A 19,363-nucleotide genomic window follows, 5' to 3' on the forward strand; every position below is an offset into this window, starting at 1 on the left:
TCGAGCCACCTTGGTCCTGAGCCTTTCCAAGCCAACCTAGAGCCGGTCGCGGCGCACCGCCTCGGAGGAAATGCACCCGGCGGAGAGGTCCCGCGAGGGGATCCTCCCACACTGAGTGGCCGTACCTAACCCGCCGAGTTGAATCCCCCGGGCAGACTGCGCGGACCCCAACCGTTTACCTCTCAATGGTTTCACGCCCTCTTGAACTCTCTCCTCACAGTTCTTTTCAACTTTCCCTTAAGGTACTTGTCGACTATCGGTCTCGTGCCAGTATTTAGCCTTAGATGGAGTTTACCACCCACTTTGGGCTGCATTCCCAAACAACCCGACTCCACCTCTGGGCTCTTCCCTCTTCATTCGTGACACTCCGTTTCTCGAATGCAGAATGCATTGCATAGCTGCTTACATAGACAATGAATGGGAAGCTTAGAAAGGACGGAGGCTGTGGACACGTACCATGAGGGAATGCACCTTCCCCGCTTGTGGGCGTGGTTTCAGCGCTTCAGAGCAGAGAATACTGCTTATTTTTCCATGATTTTGAAAGCTCATTTTATATACTTGCCGATTTTTTTTAATCATTCAAATTTGGCTGGGTGGTTAGTAACACATGTTTCTGTGGTGTGACAAATCCAGAATGCATATTTATTTTTGCTTTACAAGGCCTTTAAAGTAAACATCCTTGCAGGATTAGCTCCAACTCGGTTCACGGCTTCCTTGATATGTTCACTGGAGTTAACTGCAGCTGTGGACGGCCAGGGGTTAGTGCTGCTGGATGTTCTGGCCACATTTCCTTCTATAGGTTCCTGTTTTGGATTTTAATCATACTGGAATAGAGGCTTAAAGATTAAATATGAAGTCATGCCCTGCCCAAAGTCCTTATGTGTAAATACAAGATAAGGGCTTTCACCGCAGGACATGTCAGGCATCCTTATACATACACACACACACACACACACACACATTCAAAGAAGCTCTTGCAACTGCTCTGTGTGCTCACCAGCAGCATGCTGCACTTTAGTGTCTCTTATGGCTCATTCCCAGGGGGTTTTTGCGAATAATTGGTGAATATTTCCTCCATATAGGGGACTAGAAGAACTCAAAAGTGTTCTGTGTTGTAAAGACAAGCATCAAAGCCCGACTAGCAGCGGCAACGTGAATAATATAAAGTGAACCAAATTCATGACAGGGATCCCGAGGACTCTGTTTGTTTATTGAGACTGAACGGGGAGGTTAACAACAAGGAGGGAGTGCAGAGGAGGAGCGGAAAAAAAAAAGCTTTTCGCTTCATGTTATTTCAAGATTCGCCTAGGCAATTACAAAAAGCCATTTAAATGCTAACAAGCTAGATGGGCAAAACGAAACAGGACTTAAAAGACTAAACCTCCAAATAATCCCTGCGATCAAACAGGAGAGGGGACACACTCAAATCACACTAAACAAAGAGGCACACGCACAAAACATTTCAAATGACGATACAGTATAGATGCCTTCGGGGGGTTTTGAAGTTTCATCTGGGAGAGAAAAATGACTCAGAAATGATTCAATATGATGTAGCGAGCACCGTGTGTCCTGTTGTCCAAGCAACACAACCCAGTCGGCAGGAAAATGTTGGCATTGTCTGTTTCTGCAAACTACGGGATACATTGAATGTCAACATTTCGGAAACAAAAAAACATTTCATAAATATGTTTCATATCTTGCAAAAACACACAATGCCACGTGGTTAACGTTGTGGAACGATTGGTTAGGTTTAGGCAACAAAACTTATTGGTTAAGGTTAGAATAAAGATCAAGGTTTGTGTTAAAATAATAACGTAACAATGTAACATAACAACCGTCACAAGTAAGGGATAATGTACAGCGAGTGGGTCATTGTTGTGAAATAAACCTCGACAGGGCGATGCCGCGAAGCCGAGGGGTCTTACATCGCCCTGAAGGGGTTTATTTCACAACGATGACCCGCTTGCTGTACATTATCCCGTTTATTACAAGGCTACTTACTTAAGAAATCAAAAATTTTACACAACGGTCCGCCATAGGCCGATCATCAGAACTGCGCCCATAGCAACGGTCTGTTATACATAGCAACGGTCTGTTATAAAGAAATAACAGACCATAGGATGCTGTGATAGACCAATCAGAATCGAGTATTCAACAAAGCCGTGTAATAATGTAACAAGGTACCTAGCGTAAATATTTATTTCGTAACGTTACGTTACACAATGTTACATGCGTAAAGTCAACGTTTACTTTTGGTCGAACAGCGGGCTCCTGGGTGAAAGTCCTGTGTTTGTTTGACCCATCCACCCTTAGTGTTTCTTTTCTCGCTCGTTATACTCGTTATTAAACCACGTAACTTTCGATAACGGTCACTCGCTGTACTACTGTACGTCACTTTCTCTGACAGTATGCAAAAACATCAACATTCAAGGTAGGCCTAGCCAACATTTTTTCCTGTCGACTGGGCTGTGCAAGAAACGTGTGTTTGAGTCATGTACAATTTATCGTTACTAAAGAGCTAAAACATGCTGAGCAGTGTTGAGGTACTGTATGTGATTCTTGTGTAATACAGTAACATCAAATTCAGAGCTCCCATTACACTTGTGTCACTTACTTCCTGATATTACTTTTAGCTTTGTGAATGCAGGACATGACAGGTGACGAAGACAAACAGTTGACCTGCTATTCTGTCGGCAGGTGGATTATAAATGAGCTTGTGGGTGGTAGTGAGTGATGAGTTTACCCCCCCCACTCCCCTCTTTAGACACCTGCAAAAGAAATTTTAGCATTTGACAAATACGCTGCATTGTCTGTAGAACATGATATAAAAACTGTTGCTCTTAAGTCTCCGCGTAACACTTTAACCCGATATTACCTAAAACGACTGCGAACTGATGCTTTTGGGATTTATTGAGTGTTTGCTTTGACAGCTGTTTCTCATTAAGTGTTTTGCACTGATTAATTGGGAAGCTGAATAAAAGGTGTTGCTGGGAATTGTGTTCTGAGGTGAACAAAGGTGTAAAGCAAGAGCCATTTAATTAAATATTGAACAGTCTCAGATGGATGTCTATGTTGGTGACCCAAACTGCAAGCATGCTAATTAAAATTTCTCCTCCGTCAGGGGACCTACTGCAGATCCTCCCTCAGCTTGCTCACCTGCAGAAAGCATTCAATCCAGCAGATAAACATGAGAGAATCCTATTTAGAAGCTATTTAGAAGGACAGAGCTCGTGCCGTAGAAATTAAATCGGAGTAGAAGGGTCATTGAACTGTTTGCTGTGGTAATTTAACTAGTATAACAGAAAATGGACATCGTTGTCACCAATCCGCTGGCCACCAGACCGCTGTTCGGCTCATTTTCTGTAATCAGTGCAGCACCAAAGCCTGGCGGAACCCCAAAGCCGGCTGTCCTCTAGCTAGCTATCTATCTTGTCACTTCCACGATGCTTCAATGCCACACTGCTTACAGAAAACGAGTCGAACAATAGTGATGTTACGTGCTTTGCCCAGGCTTCGGAGCGTGTGTCGAGGACGTTTTCTTTGAGGCACGTATCGAGGCTTGTATCGTATTAGACCAATGACGTCATTGAAGACGCCCGAAGCCGAAATACAGTTGAGAACTTAAACCCCTGCCACACATCTGGAACATATCTGCCTGTTTTACACTATTTAAACCAACAGGTTGGTTTCGTGTGCACACGAAGCCCGAGAGATGACGCCTCGTGAAATGAACCCTTTTTTGCGTACCAATTTGCTGGAGAGCATTGTTTGTTTTAAGTAAAGTGAAAAAATATCATTAAATCTATGCAAGAACAAGATACAAAATGTAAAAAAATAATTAGTTTAATGGGTCATAACATAAATTTGACAAAACTGAATGATGGACATTTACATTTTACATTTTATTTAATGTTCCCCCAAAACACTCAACATATAGATAATGCATGAAACAATTTCTATTTTACTTGTAGCAGTATATTACGCATCATAACAGACAATAAACTGAGTATTGGTAAAGTACGTTTACATTTCACTAATGTAATTGTCCCCCAAAATAATTCTATCCACTCAAATTGACACAAATTATAGATCATATCTGAAATAATTCTACTTTTCCAGTATAATTATACAATGCTATAAGCAAACTATAACACATTATCAGTATGTTTAGAATGCATTATTGACATGGGCTTGTAAAACAATGTCAGCGAGTGAGCAGAAATTATGAAGTATTATGATACCTTATAGGTCATTATAAAGCATTATGAAGATGTTTCAGTGCTTATAAAAATACAGTGCTATAAACAGATTATAACGCACTATAATGCATTATAGAAATGGGCGTCATAGAAAGTCTTACCATCTGTTTCAAATGAAGTTCTCTCTGCAGTTGTAGTAATTAAAGGTCACAAGTTGAGATATGCGTCACAATGACATTGATGACCTTAATGTCAGATGACCTGAAACAAGAAACTACCTCAACATATGGTTAACAATTAATCCTTAATTTGAAATCTTAAATTTCTTTGGTGCAAATTACTAGTTGCAACTCTTTCTGTTTTTTCCAATCCACACAAAAGAACAAAGACGTCTTTCTACTGTCAAAAACAGGAACACTGTGTGCGGCAAGGTAATAAAGATGTCTACTGAGAGCTCAAACTATGAGAGTCTGGAAGGAAAAAAAAAAAGTCTGGAATTTTATTTTTGACTCTGCAGAGCCAAAGTGACAACCTGTGTCTAGCTGAAAAAATAATGAGCCGGGAACGCTCGCTCATCACTTTAGGAGCAGCGTCTCTTTGTGATTAGACAGGAAGCCGGAGTCCGGCCCATCCACGCTCCCCCACGCCGGAGTGCTGTTGTTTCTAGAGAACTCGGGGAAAGTTGCTCAATCACGGCCCACCCCTGGGAGAGCAGTCAGGTACTTCACCTTATGAATGCACCGCTGCAGCAGGCGCTTGCCGGCTGAATGCGTCTGCAGAAAGCTTGAGCGGCGTGCGGCTGTATAAAAAGAATGATGAGACAGAGTTCCTGTCATGGTTGGAAGTCAGCGGGTGTGACCCCTGTGTAATAACTTCACTTGCGGAGCCTTTTCTCTTTCCTGTGGCCTGTGTGTAAATACGGCAGAAGTGGAATGAATGAATGTGGAAAAATAGCAATTATCAAGCAGATTTCACCTGTGAGTGCTCTCTATTTTTTCCTGGATGAGCACACAGCCTTATGTGGGAGGTAAACTGAATCAAATAAGATTTCTCTTTTCTTTTTTGCCACGAGCAAAAAATATTTCTATTGGAATTGGAGGTGAATAAAATAGGCATGTGTATAATCCTCTCCGAAAGGATTGCAGAGGAGTAAACCTGCCCGGCAGAAGCAAATTAAGATGTCAGCAGCAGCAGTGTGTGGAAGTGGGAGTGCGCGCAGTCTGATGAGCTCAGATGCTAGACTATTTTTGAAAGAAGCGGACGAGGAAGATGACCTCAATCGCCGTCACAATTCCCTTATTAAATCAAAGTCAGTAACAGCAACACCGGTCCCATTAATGCCACATTGGCTTTTACATGGATTCCCTATCAGATTTAGCAATTTCAATTTACATCATGCTGTGTGAGGGAGGCTGCGCTCATTTTGGATGGTGCAGTGTTGATGCTCGACTTAGTACCAGGTGACAGAAAATAGTGTCACTTTGCGGATTTGTCTTCACAGGTCCGGGTCTGAATTATATTCAATCCAATCATGTAAGGTAGCATCCTGCAACCATATCACCTGAGAAGAACATAGATATCGGACCAATCTGCAAAACACGTTTGTTTTTATACCAATGTTGTTGTAATTCTTGCTTACGATAGGAAAAGTTCATAGTTTTGGTTAATAAAAAGGCAAATGTTCATTTTTTCTATGGAAGATTTAAAATGCCATGAATTATAATTGCCTCGTTTAAATGATAGAAAACAAAGTGGTGTATTGCATTTCAGTGCTGTCCAGCAGAGAGCAGCATAGACCTGCTGCTAACACGAAAAACAAAGCACTTGTTTTCATGAAGAGGTGTGAGGCAGCTTTTCCGTTTTTTGAAATGGAAACGCATCATGCATGCCAAAATGAAAACCAATCAACTGTTCAATCACAGCTTGGGGGAGGGGCCATGGGCGGAGTTTATCAGTGCTGACACCGAGGGCTGCGGTCAAAAAATGACGTCCTAACGTCTTTTCCTAACTACTTCTCCTTGACCTTGATGGATAACGTCATGAAGTCAAGGTCACTTTCACTAGGCTACGTGATTATGGTGCGATGGCGGCGGATGTTAGTGACGAGGTAAAACTACAATGTTTTGAAGATGGACTACAAAAGGCGCTGCTCCCCCCCATGCGTTCTTAAACAGCTCTTTCAGTGACAGACTGCTTCACCAGCGGTGTGTTAAAGAGAGATACTACAGGTCCTTCTGCTGCTGGAACACTTTACATCAATATATAATAAATCATTATCTGACCTAACGTGGACAACCGGTGAAAAATATCACTTCATTACCAAGGATGGAACTGAAATAAACGAAAGAATACATGATAAATATTGAGTTAATTGTTGGAGTTATGGAGAAGGGGTAGGACCATATACTTCTTCCTACTCCTTTTCGGACATGAAATATTTATTTATTTTGATTATTTATTTATTGACAGTTTGCTATATGTCACGTTGTTTCCTGCGTTGCGATTCAATTTCAATGACACATAGAGAATTCTTGTCAAATTTTGTTTTTCATTCATTTAATTATGAAAGACAGAAAGCTAAATAATAGTCCTTAACATCAATCAATCTTCCAGTTACTTCAGTTTGAAACATTTCCTACTAAAATTGTAACATTTATAAATTAAAACTGATGAAGCAGCATTGTCAAACTCACACGAGATAAAACTGTCATATCAGCTAGCACAGCCAACAGGTGTGAGCGGGAGAGCTAGCAGATTAGCTCGCTATAGCGATAGTGGCAGTAAAATGAATTGTGCTTGTATTCAGATAAAACCATAAATGTGCATGTTTTTATTTGTCACCGACACTGATTGTTGAGTCAATAATTAATCAAAGTCAGGTTCTGAATTGCCTATTATGATAATTAAGTATACCAACAATGCAATGACAGCTGGCAGCTACACAGCCACACTTTAATATAAGCAGCTGTCAAATTCAAATCCATGTGTGCTTATAATTTGTCTTCTCGGTTTTGATTTCTTTTAATATAATATAGCTTGAGCTCTAAAGCTCTATAGACTTTGCATTGAATTAGTTCACTGCATTAGCATACAATGATAGTAATAAACATAAAACAGAATCTTCTCTGTAATGCGACCTTCAGGTTGACCTCGATAGTGAACTGAAATGAAAGGAAACTAACAAACACACTCACTCAGCAAATTGCAATTATACTTTACGCTAATCATTGTGATTAAAGCCGCTACAATCCATATTTTTATAACAATGTGAAAGCATTTTGACAATGTGAAAGAGGTCTCTTGAAGATATGAACCCACACAGAAAAATTACCACCTGACTCTGCGGCTCCCCTCGGCTTTACAGAGCTTTATACTGATTATCAGCTCATTGTTTAGCTGTCTGACCCACAACTTCACTGTTTTGGTTCACTCTCACAGCTCTCACAGCGTTGTTTTCAGCAGCAGGCAACTGTTTTTAGAGAAAAAACTGTAAAAACCCACTGTACACTACCTGCTCAGCAGCAAACAGCAGACAGGCACCGCTAGAGACTATCTACTGAACATAGCGGAGCATTTAGCAGCTAAAGATATTTCTCTCAGGAGCTGGTAGAGACCAAAAACAGAATTAAAAGAAAAGACTTAGGGCGTTTTCACACCTGCCTTATATAGTTCGGTTCACAGCAATCGCACCCCGCTGCGCACCAAAACAAGCGAACTGAGACCTCCTTGAAGGGGTGGTCTTGGTTCGGTTCCAAACAAACTGCGGTACGGTTCGGTACGGTTCGGTACGCTTCGTTTGCGGTGAGAACATGATCCGTCCTCGATCCGGCCCAACTGGAGAAATCATTGCGCCTTTTTGGAATTAAACCAGCTCTGGTAGCAAGCTGCGCTGTGCATGTCAACACCAGACACCAGACAACAGAAGAGCCTACGCTTGCCCTCGCTATTCACATCAGTACTAAACAGGTGTAATGTCAGGCTGTGTTGGAGACCACGGGCGTACCTGATGGATCTTCGGAAATATTTTCGGCCAATGAGCATGTCACAGTTTAGGAGGTTAATGCACGCCTCCTCCTGAACTGTCTTGATATGAGCCTTTGGCGACTCCACTGCATCATTACATTGTTTTCCAGTCCAAAAAAGATGAACAGGGCCAAGATCAAGCCTTGTAGTTGTCCCTCCATTGTTGCGTTCTGGAAGTCTGCTTTTCTTTGTTTATTTCTGAGTTTTCCAGCATGGAAATTCTGACCAATTAGAGAGCAGTTTCTTTGCGCACCAAAATTTTGGTCCACTTGTAAATGCTGTAAAGGCAATATGCTACATTGTACCAGAGCAAATGAACTACAATTGTGAAAAACGCCCTTAGATTCATCAGCGGGACACAAACACAACTCTAAATGAATGGAAATATTACTCCATTGGATGTGAAAATAAGAAACTACCTGTATCAACTTAAAACGTGAAAATATATCAATGCTATGTTCACTACTTGATTCTGCTGCCCCCATGTGGCCAAAAAAATCAGTTATTGCAAGACACTATATAGTATGTAAAACCAACACATGCTTTTAAAAGGTGTAGTTCAATCATAGACGGTATAAAAGAAGTGGATGTAGCCTTCAGGTCTGAAAAATGAAGCCAATGCCGAAGTGCCTTAAACCTACACTCTTTCCACGAGCCAGCAGGGGGCGACTCCTCTGGTTGCAAAAAGAAGTCTGTTTGTATAGAAGTCTATGAGAAAATTATTTTAAACATGAGTTTATTGTCTCAATCGCTAGTTTCAAGTCTTCTTCAATACAGCATGATGTTCATTTAGTAAATTATGGTTCCATTTAGAGTCAAATAGACCATAAAGCAGGGGATGCTTTATAGGGTGTGGCTTAAACTTGTGATAGGAGTGTAGAAATGCGTATCCCTCCCCATCCCCACCCTCTCATCCAAATATAGTCTGGAAAAAAAGAAAAAAAAAGCCGAACTCGAGGTTTCAAAACGACAGTCCACAAACCAAAGGGTGATGTCAATGGTGGCTACAAACATTTCATTTATATAGCCTATGCGTTGGATCAGGAAGTGGTTCGCCTAGTTTTTGGTTTTGGTCTCTGTACAGGTATGATGGTACCCAAACCTGGCGACCTCACTGTGATGACAAGAAGCTGCGGTCCAGCATATACATCCCTCGAAAGGGACTTTTATTTTTTACATGTTGTTTGTGTGTGAATGAAACAAACAAGATACAACATGTTAACAGGTGAATTTAGAGGTGTTGGTATAGGTGTATTTTTGATTCCTGTTCCCCCTGCTTCCAGCCTTCATGCTAAGATAGACCAACCATATCCCGACTCCAGCTGTATTTAACAAACCCGAAATTGATATTGATCTTCTCATCTCATTCTTGTAAAGAAAAAGAACAAAAGGATTTCTGTGTTTTTTTTTACTATCCTTAAAATGAAAAAAGTGTTGTTCTGTGGTTTATAGCTATGATTTTTAGCCTTCTGGATGCCAATGAACATCTTTACAAAGAAATAAGTATTAGGATATAAAAAAGTTTATGCTTTGCTGATGATTCAGATTCTGAAACATCCCAACCATGTAACTCCCAATCTGACCTGAAGATGAACCCTCATCCAACCTCACTGTATTATCTTCTATTTCTACTTCCCCCACTTCTTGTCTCACCTGAAACTCAGCCTTTTTTTAATACCACTTGATGATATAAGTTAAGTATCAGCATTGGGCTATTCAAATCAAGTGTGACCCAGATTCCGCTGTGCTGTATTTTACCTCCATGCGCAGCGTATAGTGTTAGATAACAGATAATGAAGTGCTTCTTTTTATTTGTTTGCTCTGAAATATTATGTAAAAGCCCCCCGAGGATGCTTCATCACGCCTGGACAAATGTATTTGTTTCTCCTCTTTCTGAGCTCTTATCATTGTGTTTTTACTGTTGTGTCGTTATCATTTGGCTTCTGTGTTTTATCTCTGAGCTACATCCACACAGGACATGGGTTTGTCTTGCCTAGGAGCTTATTAATTCAGTGGAGGTCTAATACATGCCAGGGTAGGCAGCGCCTGTAGCGCCCGCTGACAGGAAGACTGAGTCTTCAGATTCTTGTGAGAGAGACAGGCTGCCATTCAGAAGTCACCTCCAATAAAAGGAGTGGCGTATGCAGAGAATGGGCCATCAACCACCGCAGTGCGTCTCTCTGGAGGGCAGTTTCACCGTTGTCAGGTCTTTATATATGGACCTGTAATGTGCTCTGTAAAATGTGAGGCTTCCGCATGAAGACGCGTCAGGGATCACAACAAAAACTAACTGCTCTTTCATGCTAATGTTTCTGCACATTAGTGATGTATCGGGGCGATGATGGCGACATGATTTGGCATTCTGCTCGGCAGACGCGGGTTACGCGCCGCTGATGAGCGCTTGAAAAGACACGTCAGTCAAACTTTTCAAAAGAGCAATCCCGTCGTCATCTTGAGCATTTTGTTTACGTGTCAAGACGGCAACACTCGAGCCGGCGCGTTAAATGCTCAGTGATGACAGGGAAGTTTTAGTGAGGCAAGTCAATGTCAGCATGCCTGTTTTTTCACATGACGGGAGAGGATAGGAATGCTTTCTTTGTGAAGAGTGATTGACTAACAACAGTCACCTTTTGTGAAAAAAAGAAGACGGAAAATGTCGCAAGTGTCGATGCTTTGCAGTGAAATGTAAAAACATTTCTTGTGTCCACAGCTGCTGTACTGCGTAGATGTATTCTCACTGCAGGATTTACCACCTGCTGGGAATCACACAGTCACACCATATGCTGAAAAGAACCTGTTGAACTGTTGCAGCTATCAAGCAGCAAATAGGAAACATGTTGATTGGGGGACTGAAGACGAGGCTGTGTTCACACCACAGGCCTCCATGCTCAGCTGCTTGATTTTGTTTTTTTTAACGGCTGTTAACATATATTTTCAGATGTGACCCGTATCTTAAACTGACAGTGTTTTTGTCAGTATTACATCAAGTGATCCCACATGCCCATCAAGCTTGAAAAAGAAACCATACATAATACATTAGAGAATAAAGAGGTAGGAAGTATAAACAGTAGGTAAAAGTTAGGATTAAAGCTGCAGCTAACAATTGTTTCCATTATCAATTATTCTGATTATAGTCATGACTAAGCAGTCCGTCAATAAAATGTCAATAACAAATGTCCATCACAGTCTGGGGGGATAATTCGGCCATGGTGTTTACAAGTAAATGCAGCAATTATAGGTTGTCTAACGTCAGGCTGAACGGCTGAGTCTCTCATGCGTGTGGCGTCCACACTAACAGCGTTTCTGCTGCAGTGCTGCTGCTGCCAGCCCTTTCTTTCTACATAGAGTTTGCCTTTCATAATGGACATTTCATTTCATTATAAATGTAATTTTTAGTTATTTTAGACAGAAAAATGTTAAGAAGCGTGTGCTCATTTATAAGTAAGGGATAATGTACAGCGAGCGGGTCATTGTTGTGAAAGAATCCCCGACAGGGCGATGCTGCCCGACGTGAAGCGGAGGGGTCTCTCATCGCCCTGAAGGGGATTCTTTCACAACAATGACCCGCTAGCTGTACATTATCCCGCTTATTACACGGCTACTTACTTAAGAAATCAATATTTTGACACAAAAACGGTCCGCCAGAGTCCGACATCAGAGCTGCGCCCATAGCAACGGTCTGTTATACATAGCACCGGTCTGTTATAGAGAAATTGCAGACTGCAGAACGCCATGACTGACCAACCAGAATCGAGTATTCAACACAGCCGTGTAATAAATAATAAAAATATGCCACAATTAAAAGCCGGTACTCTATTCATTTATTAGGTCACTGCATTTTTCACAACACTTCACACACAAATATTTCATAATAAAAGCCTTATGTTAACAAATCAAGGGATTCTGTCCACAGAAAAAATGCTAGAGGGCTTTTATTTTGAAATGGAAACGTTGAGTTGAAATGAAATCTTTACTTTTTTTAAGTCTATGATAATGTTGCTGGTATGATGTCAATGTACAATTAAAAGATCATGTCTATTTTTGCCGTGAAACCAAGTCAACGTTGACTTATTTGAATGTAGTTTTGTTACGTAACTTACGTACTTATCGCCTAACCAAGTACTTTTGTTGCCTAAACTTAACCAAGTACATATGTTGCGTACATAAACATAAAAACTAAGTAAACCTATGTTGGAGGTTTATTTTGAAAAGAGACATGCATGCAACAAGCGGAAACTGACACGCCATCACTACATTTCCAAAACTGACTCTAGAGGGGTACCTAGAGCGTCATAGTTCAAAGCGTAGGGCCATTGACCAAGCGTCGGTATTTGAGGAATTGGGAGTGAGTATTGCAACAACAACAACAACTAATGCCTACTATACGGAACTATACAGAAGACTTAGACTTTGAAAAGACTAAAGTCTGACAACCTCTCACATCTAAAGACGTTTTCAGTCACAGACTATAATATTCTGCAACGAATGGGGATCTTGCAGGGTCACTGTTTGCAAGTCTACAACTAGATTCCTTTTGAGATTATTTCCCATCCTCCCATGCTCCTGGTGGCAATTTAAAATAAGAAAAACTATTGAACAATGGAGCAGAAACAGAAGCAGCTGCCGTGGTGTGTGTAGTGTCACACTCTTGTTCACAGACAGAGTGAACTGTCTATCCAGTCTTTCAGACCCTCTTAGCAACTTTATTTCTAAAAAGTGACTAGCGGCAAATTTAGCGACTTTTTCAGACCATCATGGAAAAAGCGAGAAATATATTCAAATATATTATATTATAATTCATTCCCATTGTATGGTGCTCAGAGTAATCACAGTGCCGGCTCTTCTGCAACAGGCAAGAGGACGCCGTTTGCCACAGGAGTGGGAGTTAATACAATATAATACACACACCTTTCATTCTTGTAAAGGTCTGGAGACAGCGCACCTATTGGTTGACAATGATCACGTCATTGAACTTCACTATTTGTATGAGCCAAGACTAAAAACTTATGGTATTAAACATGTTTGATGTTATTGGAACGTCAAGAAGAAAAAAAGACGGACTTAAATCTGCAGTAGGCAGAATGTTTTTTGGCATCATTGGGCAAAAATTCCATAATAACCTTTCAGCATATTGTAATTCAAGTGACCTGAGAGAAAACTAAATTTCTGCAGCTCCTCATGGCTCTGCTTTCAGGCTTTAAAAATCTAGCCCTAGCCCGTGACGGGAGACTTTGACCAATCATAGGTAATTTCATTGAGAGAGAGAGCGTTCCTATTGGCTGAGGCAGCTGTCAGTCAAATATGAATCAATATTCTGTTACGTTAATGCCTATTTCTCTCCTCAGATGTTTTCAGAATCATCTTGTAGTGTACTGTTTAGCTGTAAAATGAGAAAGTGTACTCCAGCTGGTGGGCGGTGCTTGGTATTTCCTCAACTGATCTCAACATGGCTGCTGGGTCACAAACTTTTCCCTAGATGTGTGTGTATTTAATAGTTTAATAAACATTTCATTTATAGAGGTCACTTTTATTTATGTCACTGTTTATGAGCCAAGAACTTAATAGCAACCTCTAGAAATGAGACTTAATTAATTAGAGATGAATTTAAGTCAAATGATGTTATTTAGTATAAATACTTATTATTTCTGATAGCCTATAATTGAGTGCAATCATTCTCTTTCATCTTTTGTACCAATTAAGGTGCTTATGATATGATACTAATTAATATATTGATAATATACCACGGATAAATCGTAGAGCTCTGTCATTGCCCTTGGCTCTAAAGAGCTTTTTAGCCTATTGTAGCTCATTGTTTTGAATTTATTTGTGTGTTGTTGTTCAGCCTCTGAGCTCTCACAACTCCATTTCCAGTTGCAGCAGACAGCTGTTTTCAGTGAATCAGGTAGCGACTAGCTGGTGAAGACAGAGGAGCAATTAGCAGCTAAAGAGCCAGGTGTTGTTTCTCAGGAGCTGGTGGAAACCAAAAACAGAGCTAAAAGGAGAGTGAAGACTTCTATTCATCAGGTCGTCAGTAACATGACACCATGACTCTACATATTTGCTGGATGTAAATAGACAATAGTTAGCTAAAATGTTAGACATATTAACTTTGACGACAAAAGTGTTTCATTATTAACTTGTTGCAGAGTTCTGTGGCCAAAAACCTGAATGCAGCTTTAACGTTTTCTCAGGTGACTTATGAGAAAGATCGACATGTCATGACAATGCTGAAAAATGCTGATTTAAAGCTTCACATCCCAGATGCTTGGAGGCTGCACGCAGGGGGATCACCTTTTATAGGACAGCTCCAACACATTCTCACTTTCAACCCATCAAATATCGACACTTGGTCAGTGGCCCTAAGCTTCAAAGTATGACGCTCTAGGTAACCCTCTAGAGTCAGTTTTGGACAATTCAGGTATGGAGTCAGATCAGTCTCAATATTAATGAATGCACACAGAAGGATTCACAAATGTATTTTGTGATTTATATATAAATGACTCTCTCCAAAAACATTTTTCAGTACACACAAAACTAGTAGGATTAGTTTTTAGTTTTACTTGGTTAGGCTTAGGACAAAAATTTGATTTGGGTTAAAATAAGTACGTTTGTTATGTATGTGGCATTAGTTAGGTACATAAGTTTCGTAACAAAAGTAAAGTAAAATAAGTCAACGTTGACTTGGTTTCACACGGGACATGAACAGCAGTCTCCTGGGTGAAAGTCCTGGGTTTGATTGACCCGTTCAACCTCTACCAACCCGCCCTACATGCTCTATTAGTCCATGAGCCAGGGGGTTGGTCGTGCCACTTTGGAGGGACCAAGTCTCATGGGGATTTTTTTAAAGGTCTATGTCCCTAGTGTTGGGAAATGCATGATAGCCTTGCAGCAATGGTAGCTTCAGTATCCAGTATAAAAGAGGGAAACCGACACACAATATCATGAAGTCATATATCGCTGTAAAGCTTAGACTATAATCTATCCATCGGTCACATTGTTATGACACTGAGGTCAAGAGAGTTTGACCTTTGACCTCAAATGCTGTAATCGGGCAAATTCTGAATGCCACTGCAAATGCCCTTATAACTAACCTCATATTGATCTGATGTGCACATGGATAGTTCCAGCATAAAGAGTACAAAAGAGTTTTAAAATGATATATTACATGAATAACAACAATAACAACATTTCTTATCAGAAGAAACGTAACTTTGTGCAATTTGTATCAGATAGAATGTTCAGAATTTTGCATTGGATTCTGTTATTGGGGAAGTTTGTAAATGGCTTTCTTAGCAGCAGAAACACAAAATAATACAAGAACTCAAAAAACGTATCTGTACAGTATCTGAGAACCTAGGCTAGACTTTATTATATCATGTCTGTTGCATGTAAAAGCTTAATCCTTTTGTTAATTAACCCTGACAATACAGTGACTGTGAAGAGTTATATCTTGCGTGTTATACCACGTCAGTTGCTCTGACCGTCTAATACTGATGCAGATGAGTTTACAGTGGAGTTAGTTGAAAGCCTGATGCGTCTCATACAGACGTTAAAGGGTGCGTCGGTATCAGACACCGAGGGCTACTGACCAAGCGCTGGTATTTGACAAGTTGGCAGTGAGAAAGGGTTGACAGCTCATATCCATATCAGAGATGAAAAAATGTGACTCTGTGCAGCTTTTTGCTGTTTACATTGATACTATTTCATATTTTCTTTCTGTATTGTCCTGTCATATCCACATCTCATATACATCTGTTCAGTGTCGTGCATGCTGTTATCTATTCCCTTTATCTATCTTTTAATCTGCCATTGTCAAACCGTGTGTTCCAGCAGAAGAGAGCGTGCCCTCATTGTGTCACACTTGTCAAAAAAAAAAAAGAGGGTTTGAAACTAAATGAAATGAAAGTCATCCTGAAGTTGCGTTTTGCTGAGCTATCATTTTAAAAAGTGGTTAGATATTCCAGGGCTGGTCCCCAGGTGGCAGGAGGAAATATATTTACTCTGTTTGTTGCACTCATCAGTTTATATTCCCCTGAGAGTCTTTAGTGCATCACACTTCACCTGATTACTACACACAGGCAACGGAAACCATCTGAAAGCAACTGGTACTAATTATGGGATTCATTTATCACTTGACATGTGTTGTGATTTTGTTCAAGATAACAACGTTTGATCTTTTAAAGGTCCCATATTATAAAAAAGTGAAATTTTCATGTTTTTTTTATTGTAAAGCAGGCCTAAGTCCTATATAAAAACTGTGAAAGTATCGAAACACTCAATCCACAGGGAAATACACACAGCCTGTATTCAAAAACTCTGCATTTTTAACAAGCTGTCAGGATTTCTGTACATTTGTGATGTCACAAATATACAATATTTAGACCCTTGACACAATTTTAAACGTAAACATTCTAAATGTGTCCTAATTTATTCCTGGTTGCAGTGTATGTTAATGTCATCAGCTGACAGGAAGTACACATGAACCCAAGCTGTTGCCTAGCAACGCAATTCTGTTGCAATTCCGTCAAAATGTGCTAAAACGGAGCATTTCAGACAGAGGGTAAATACAGGCATATTCAGGCTGACAGTATGAGGAAAATAACGTTTTTTTTGAACATTACAGCATGTAAACGTGTTCTAGTAGAAACACAAAATACAAGTATGAACCTGAAAATGAGCATAATATGGGACCTTTAAATCCAGTCCCACCCTAAAAGCCTAATTTCCTAGCTGAGTGAATGGAAAATTATTTTATTTGTCATTGAAAAAAAGTATGATTAAAGATGGACATACAGCCATGGACAGATCCAGATATCTGGTTTTGACTTCAGTAGTGTAGCATCGGTACACATCGGAGGAGACGAGCACGGTGGCAGATTGGTATCAGATTTGGTTTTAGCCGGAGGGTCCAAATGGTAATCAATGAACAAAACAAACTAGTGTTTACACCGCCCACTCGTCTGGGTGAATCTTTCAATACTACACTTCAGGAACACCGATCAATTTATTTAGATTAATTAACTGCCCGAGCAATTCCCAAAGTTCAAACACAAAGCACAATGCCAACTGTACGCTGTTGTAGTGGCTTGTAAAACATTTGTTAACATTTTTGAAAGTGAAATATTACAGGCCTATTATAAATCACTAAGGAAAAAAAAGAAAGAAATCAACAGCTTTAGATCATGTTGCTCTGCAGATTTGAAGATACATATTGAAGTTAAAAACAAGAAATACAAACCAAGCAGCCTATGCTAAATGGTAAAACATAGGAGTCACATTTTAGTTTTACAAGGACAAGAATTACATGCATGGCATCATCCACTATATCATTTATTAAACCTGCAGCAGGCAGAATGTTTTTGGCATCATTGGGCAAAAATCCATAATAACCTTTCAGGATATTGTAATTCAAGTGTTCTGAGAGAAAACTAGACTTCTGCACCTCCTCATGGCTCTGTTTTCAGGCTTTAGAAAATCTATCCCCCCGTGACGGGAGACTTTGGCCAATCACAGGTCATTTCAGAGAGCGAGGAACCGGCTGGTGGGCGGTGCTTGGTATTTCCTCAGCAGATCTCAACATGGCTGCCGGGTCACAAACTTTTTCATTTTACAGCTAAACAGTAAACTACAAGATGTTTCTGAACACATTTGAGGAGAGAAATAGGCATTACAGTAACAGAATATTGATTCATATTTGATCAGCGCTGCCTAGTTTGACCGTTTGGTCCGTTGTTTTCCTCCGGTCTGTAAAATCTTGCAGATGCCATTAGGAGCACCGGAGGACTCAGAGGAACATGATTTTTTTCAGATTACCTGTTTCATGCACTACTGTCAGGATATAGTGAGCGTTTTATAAAAATAGCTCGTTTAAATCATATTTGCTCCATTTTCTACCCACTGCTGCTTTAACCGGTGAGTGCACTGCAGCGTTTCCTGGGTGTGAATATCAGGAAGAGAGATTCTTCATACATGAGTAAGATATTCATAACACCTTGACAGACATCGATATAATTATTGTTAAAAAAACAAAGCTGCTCAGAAATCTCCCGTCCGATAGTTCCTCTGTAGGAAATGAGGGGAAACAGTGTCTCTGTTGTTCTGGACTGTCTGCTATGGTTCTCCACAGGCTTCCTTTGACCAGGGTGAATAGTTCCCATAATGCCTGTATACTGCATAATCCACATCACAACTGAGCACTGTTGAGTTCATAAACTCGTCTATTCAACCGAAATCCTCTTCCCAAGAGAGCTTTGGATGCCTCCTCTGATGTGAAGGGAGAACCTCACACACACACACACACACACACACACACTGAAGAACTTCCACTTCCTTCCCTCTCCCTCTCCCTCTCTCTCCCACACTCTGACTTCTTGCCTCTGGCTATATTCCAGCAGCCAAAGCTGGACCTCAGTATTTCATGGTGCTTCGCCAGGATGTCAGGCTGGATAAATGTGCTAAGTGTCTGTATTGGTTTTGACAGTCAGCAGGGATTACGATAGTGATCGTAAGGGAGTGCACAAGTAGAGGACAACAATCATTATGTCACTTATTACTGTTGAATATCCAGGGTTTTTTGTCTCTGTGGTCAGTTTGGCATCGTACCTTCAGACAGAGAGACGTCACTACCACATTTTTAGGTGTGTCGTCTTTCTAATGACGTATTTTTACAGTCTGATACTTCAACAGTTTTACAACAAACTGAGACTTTCTGGACTTGACAAACATCGTATGTTTGATTAATGGAGCAATTCAAACGGGATCAAAAAAGTATTTGTCTCATGCCGTTGACTACTGTTCATATTTTTTTCGAACTAAGATCCCGTGGTGCTCCACTGGAAGGGGAGGGACTTCGCCTCTCTACGGGGTGTAATGAAAGTTGCAACCTCTAAAGGCTGTTAGCAGGGCATTACACAATCAAGCCTCGTCCACACTGGAACAGTGAAGGTGATCTATTGACTGCATATTGAGATCATATCAGCAACATTACCACAGTTTCGATGTCTCTATCTATAGGATATGTTACGGAGATGAAAAAAAAGTAAAGACGTATTCTTAAATCGACACCTCCTGCTTTCATTTCAAATTAAAAACCCTCAAGTGTTTTTTCTGTGGACAGAATTCCTTCATTTGTTAACACAAGG

The 19,363-nt window shown here is 40.4% G+C and overlaps 1 long non-coding RNA gene across 1 annotated transcript; it reads right to left on the bottom strand.

Moving 5' to 3' along the window:
* Positions 1 to 80: 80 nt before the first annotated feature.
* Positions 81 to 17,082, bottom strand: LOC119477130. The gene is made up of 3 exons (XR_005204178.1): positions 17,073 to 17,082; positions 8,068 to 8,070; positions 81 to 261 (listed from the first exon to the last, which is right to left on the bottom strand). It is a non-coding gene; the product is annotated as an uncharacterized LOC119477130 (long non-coding RNA).
* Positions 17,083 to 19,363: the final 2,281 nt, after the last annotated feature.

This window comes from Sebastes umbrosus, chromosome 18 (assembly GCF_015220745.1).
Source record: "Sebastes umbrosus isolate fSebUmb1 chromosome 18, fSebUmb1.pri, whole genome shotgun sequence".
Taxonomy (NCBI): domain Eukaryota; kingdom Metazoa; phylum Chordata; class Actinopteri; order Perciformes; family Sebastidae; genus Sebastes; species Sebastes umbrosus.